The following is a 6,000-nucleotide window of genomic DNA, read 5'->3' on the forward strand; positions in this document are numbered from 1 at the left end:
CACTCCACATCATCGCACATGATTCGACGTATCGTCACGAGCCCTCTTCCCTGTCAACTGACTCTGACAGGATCGACGAGTCTCGTCGGAGTGCGGTTACTAGGCGTTCCCGGGCACACATGGATCTCCTGCGAAGAGGCCAAATGGTGAGCGAGGATGCCGAATTTTTTATATTTGGGTTAAGTCCAATTTACACACTCCAACTCTCGCAAAAGTCTAGATTTCAACTTCGAACTTTAAAATCGGATAACTTTGGTCCTCCAACTCTTGAAAAAGTTCAATTTTCGATCTTTTAGGGGCGGTTTTGTGTATAAACAGTAACTTTTTATATTTTCGGGAGGTGCCGAAATTTTATATTATTTTTTTAAATATCTTAACGTCCTCAAATGAAAAAACTCAAAACTACAAAGTTGTAGATCTCATTCAGAGCTACAACTTTGGTATAAAAAATATTTTTATTTAACTCCATATAAATAATATATTAGTGCTCTAATACGGCAAGCGCCAGTAGACGATTATTACTTTACCCTGTTCGCTCTCTGTTCACCATTAATTAATTGTACTGTAAAGCTAACCTACTGATGGTGGATTGTACTGTAATGCGGCAACACCTGTTAATTAATTGTGACCGGATAGATCGGTCACGCTTTCATTCGCCGAGCATGCGCTGTGACTGCGAGCTTCACTGCCTCTGCTCCGTTCAGCTACGCGCCTGGATGTACTGCACTGCACGAGCACGAGCACGACGAAAGGTCCGTCACCGAGCACCGCAGCCGGCTAGCGGGTGCCATGGAAGCGACCGGTGGTGGTGGTAGTGTGGTACTGCATGCATGCGCGTGGACTGGAGACGCACAGTGCGTGGCACTATTGAGGAGATGAATGCTACCATATGCAGCGGCGGATCCAGGAAATATTTTAGGGGGGACTGAACAACACTGCTGCTCGATCTTAAGTCTCAGCCCCCCTACACTATAGAACTTTGCTTAAAAATTCATAGGGGCTCTACAGTAATTTGCACTACTTCGGTTTGGGTAGGAGGGCTTGAGCCCCCCCCCGCCCCACTGCTGGATCCGCCCCTGACCATATGCGTGCGCGCTGTTGCGAACAGGTAATAGAGGCTCGGCGTCAGTTACTCTGGCGCCGAGGCGCCAGAGTGACTGGCGCCGAGCTACCTGGTAGGCCATCTGTCGGTGTTTCGGACCGGGGATCCTCAACCAACTTGTAAATTTGTACTGCGTGTTCCCAATCCCGGATGGTGATGCAAAGAGACGCAAGGCTTATACTGGTTCAGGCGATCGGTGCCCTACATCCAGTCTAAGAGATTGATCTTGTATTCCTCGCACCGAGGTGCTTGTAGTAGGGGTTACAAGCTGGGTGAGAGAGGGAGCTAATCCTAGGTCTCGGCACGGAGTGATGGGGGCTGCTTGAGACGTTGCTCTCAGACAGCGAGTGAGTACGCGAGTTACATGGTGTTGTTTCTGTGTCTGCCTCTCTTTTTCTCTTCCTGAGAACTCGTCCCCTAGAATGGCCCGAGTCCTTTCCTTTTATAGTTTGAAGGAAGGACAAGGGCGGTACATGTGCTAACTATACGGCGTCGTGCGAACAGAGACGGCGTGTCCGAGCCCTGTAGCCTGTTCCTGTGGTGACATAGTCGTCGGAGTGGTCCGTTCTTGGAGCACCGGGGCGATGTGCCGGTCACATCCGATCCTGTGCGTCATGCGTCATGGGAGCTCTAGGGCTGCCTCGGAGCGGGTGCGGCGGTCAGTGTGCGGGTCGCTGTGGATTGACTATGCGCGAGGCCGAGGCTCGGTCGGTGCCGAGGCCGCACCGTGGTGGGGGGTCTCGGCAGACACGAATCCCGAGATAGCCGAGACCCTGGTGCAAAGTGCCGAGGCCCGGAGAGAGCGATTGGTCTGGTGTGCTGGTTCGGAGGCGATGATGACCCGGGCCAGGCTGCCCATGCCGTGTTGTTTTCAAGGCGGGGATCGCGGGGCACAGTGTAGTGCGGGCGCTGATCGTGGACACAGCGTCAGAATATAGTGGCCGGTAATCTCCGCTGTGCTCTGTCTCAGTCGGTATGGTGCTGATGCGACCTCGTGTCCCGTCGACCACTCCGCGGTGTCGAGCCGCCGTTCGGCTGAGATTGCGGGAGTGGTTGACGTATTAATGGGACGTGACATGCTGTCGGGAGGACCGGTCGAGGCGGGGGCGACGGGCTATCGACAAGCCGGCCTCGAGCGATACGGGGCCTCGGGCGAGACGGAGATTGGGCTCCTTACAGAGGCCTCCCATGAGAGGCCTCGTGCGAGGCGAAGATTGCGTCAGGATGCCGAGACCTCCTGTGCGAGGCTCGAGGCGAGGTGGAGAGCCTGGTGGGCTCGGACGTGGCCGGTGATGAGCCCATGACTTACCCTCTAGCTCTGTTTTTTATGGGATTTAAGTGATTCTTTTGGTGTAGCTCGGGATACCCCGTTCTATGGTACCCGACAGTAGCCCCTGAGCCTCGGGGGGAGTGCGTGCACTCTCCCTGAGGGTTTGTCAAGGCTTGGTTTGTAGCCGCCCCCGTAGGGATTATGTTTTGTCTCTTGAGGTTTCAGTGGGTGCGCGCGAGCGTACCCGCCGGGTGTAGCCCCTAAGGCCCTGGAGGAGTGGAGTTACTCCTCCAGGGGCTTTTTTCGTTTTCGTGTTTGAGTGAGGAGTTTTTATCGTATTTGCCGAGCCCACAAGTGCGAGTTTGGGTCGCGGGGGTCTCGACGAGGTTGCAGGAAAAGCCCCCTAGCCTCCGCACGGACCAAGAGATCCGTCAGCGGTTCCCCTGGCTTTTTGCACGACCCTCATGCTTCCTTTTTGCTCGGAAGGAGGGGTGGAATGTGCCAGGTTACCCTCGGTGGGCACGAGCGTTGGCACTTCCGGTGAGCTATTATCGGGTAAGTCCGAGTGGAGGCCTGTGCCCCGTTCGCTATGGGACGGCTAGCGGTCCAAAGACGCGCTCCAAGAGTACCAGAGGGTTTCTCCAGTGGATGCTGAGGCCCGTGCCTGGAGCAAGAGGGTGGTCGGGGGGGACTTTTTATTCGACCCTCTCATATCCCTTTCGTTTGGATGGAGGGTCTATTTGCCGAGCCCATTCGAGTGCGGGCTGGAGCCGCTGGGTCTCGGCAAGGTTGTAGGAAGAGCCCCCTAGCCTCTACACGGAGCGAGAGGGCCGTCGGGAGCTCCCCTGGCTTTTTATACGCCCCTCACGCGTGAGGGTTTGTTTGCCGAGGCCCCTTTGGGCGCGAGCCTGGGTCATGGGGTCTTGGCAAGGTTGCAGGAAGGGCTCCCTAGCCTCCGCACGGAGCAAGAGGGCCGTCAGGAGCTCCCCTAGCTTTTTGTATGACCCTCGCGCTTCCTTTTCGCTTGGAAGGAGGGGTTGTTTTGCCGAGCCCCCTCGAGTGCGAACCGGGGTCGCTAGGTCTCGGCAAGATTGCATGAAGAGCCCCCTAGCCTCTGCACGGGGCAAGAGGTCCGTCGGGGGTCCCCTGGCTTTTTGTACGACCCTCATGCTTCCTTTTCGCTCGGAAGGAGGGGTGGAATGTGCCAGGCTACCCTCGGTGGGCACGAGCATTGGCACTTCCGGTGAGCTGTTATCGGGTGAGTCTGAGTGGAGGCCCGTGCGCCGTTTGCTAGGGGACGGCTAGCGGTCCAGAGACGCACTCCAAGAGTACCAGAGGGTTTCTCTAGTGGGTGCCGAGGCCGTTCGCTGGGCCTCAGTGGCTCGGTGCCTCCCTACGGTGGGATCCCATTCGAAGACCTCCCTGCTGGTCTCAGACACGACTTAGGGCGTCCCAAGCGTTTCGCTTGCTTGGACCTCAGCCCCGTATAGGCTCGCCTACGGTTGTCCCTGACTCTATTGTCCTGGGGTGGCTGTCAAAACCCATAGGGGCCCAGCCTTCGAACCCCTAGACCATAATAGGCTCAGAGCCTGATTCCTTCATCTGAAAGGAATACGGCGAGGGAGGGGGGGAATATTCTCCCCACCGGCTCAGCAACGGGTGGCGCACCTTTTGAGGCGGTTTCCTGGGGAGGCGAAACGATGCCTGCTGTCGTAGTGGCTGAGCGCGGCATGGTGGATGGGATGTAACTGTTCCCGCAATTAATGAGAAAGGAGTGGGCGCGTGGGCGGTAAAATCGGATCGTGGTTAACCGCGCTGGATCGAGGGGAAACTTCCTCGATTTCATCACCCGACCGTTTTGCCTTCACCCTGCATAAATACTCAAAGAGTCTCGCCCCTCCTCACCTTACCTTGCCTGCGTTAGCTCTGCCTCCCTCGAGCCGTCGCTAGAGCAACGGGTGCCGGGCAGAAGAAGGGAGAAGAGCGAGCTAGGGAGAAAGCGAGAAAGAGCGAGCGAGCGAGCGAGAGAGAGAGAGAGAGAGAGACAAACTCACCGCCGCATCTGATCCCTCCATCGCATCCATGGCCGGCGACATCGTTGTCATCGAGGTAGACCCCTGGGATCCGTCAGACGTCACCGAGGAGATGCTTCAGTCGCTCATCGACGGCAGACTCCTTTGTCTGGTGACGGACCCCAACAGGCCGGAGTGGATCGCTCCGTCGGGCGAGCCAGAGCTGAGGCCCCATGACGGTTACGTCATGAGCTTTGTCTCCTTTCACGAGCACGGCCTCGGCATCCAGGCAGATCGATTCATGCGGGCGCTCCTGCACTACTATGGCGTGGAGCTCCACAACTTCAACCCCAGCTCCATCGCACAGGCGGCCATCTTTGTTGCCGTCTGCGAGGGGCACTTGGGGGTTGCTCCCCATTGGGAGTTGTGGCTCCATCTCTTCTGGGCGGGGCACACCACTAAGCCGACGGGCACGTCGGGCACGAGGAAAGCGACGAGGGCCGGCGGCTGCACTCTCCAAGTGCGCCAGGACCGCCAGCACCTCTACATCTCGGCCTAGCTCGCGTCATCCAAACACCGATGGTACACGAGCTGGTTCTACCTTCGCAACGACAACGGAGGACTTCCCCCCTACACTGGGCGGATTGTGGAGAGCTGCCCGGAGAGGTGGAAGTACGGCGTCCCGAGGGACGACCAGCCCAAGCTGCAGCCGCTTCTGGAGGGGCTGGAGAGGCTATGGGGCCGTGGCCTTACCACGGCTATGGTCGTGGCGGCCTTCCACCGCCGGAGGGTGCTGCCACTGATGGCTCGACGGCGGCGGCTGCTCGAGATGAAGCCGGGTGAGCCCATTGAGGGCATCCGGATGTCCTCCTCTGCTCTTTCCGATGAGGAAATTCTTCGTCGGGTGGGGGAGACGGTAGAGGCAAAGCTGAGGGGCGGCAACTTGACCCCCATCGCGATGCGACCATCGTGGGGGTTCCTCTCGCTGGTAAGTCATGTGCCGCTGTAGCCCCCAAGCCTCTTCCATTTCTTCTTACTTCTTGTTCCCTTATGCGCGTTCGTCATTCCTGCAGGGGATGAGGGACGTGCGCTCCTCTCCGCCGCCCATTCCTGAGGACGCGAGGCGGCGGGCGATCAACCGGGCGCACGCCGACGCGCAGAAAAAATGGAAAGACGCCAAGGCGGCGAAGCGCACAAAGAAGATCCTCGCGCGCGAGGAGCTGGACAAGCGCCGCCGTCAATAAAGGAAGGATGGTCTCCCGTTGGAGGAATCCCCGTCGCTGTTGCTGTCGACGGAGGCCTCGAACGGGGATGACGAGGGCGAGGTGGGGCGAGGTCCCCTAGACCATCTTCCTGACGTAGTGGAGGTGGTGCCCGGGGCGCTGGCGAGCAGCCCGGCACTCCTAGGAGGAGGAGGAGCGAACCCGGGGTCGGCAATTGCCCGCTCTGGGGCCGAGGCTGATACGCCTGAGGCACGGGCGTTGGGCAAACGCGCCATCAGCCCGGTGGTCTTGGCGATGGCGGTGGAACAAGTGGCGGTGGAGGCGACGTAACTGCCCCCACGGAGGACCAAGGGGGCACCGGGGTCCGTTGAGGACCAACCGGCGCCGGTGGAC

Source organism: Miscanthus floridulus, chromosome 7 (genome assembly GCF_019320115.1).
Source record: "Miscanthus floridulus cultivar M001 chromosome 7, ASM1932011v1, whole genome shotgun sequence".
In the NCBI taxonomy this organism is placed as follows: domain Eukaryota; kingdom Viridiplantae; phylum Streptophyta; class Magnoliopsida; order Poales; family Poaceae; genus Miscanthus; species Miscanthus floridulus.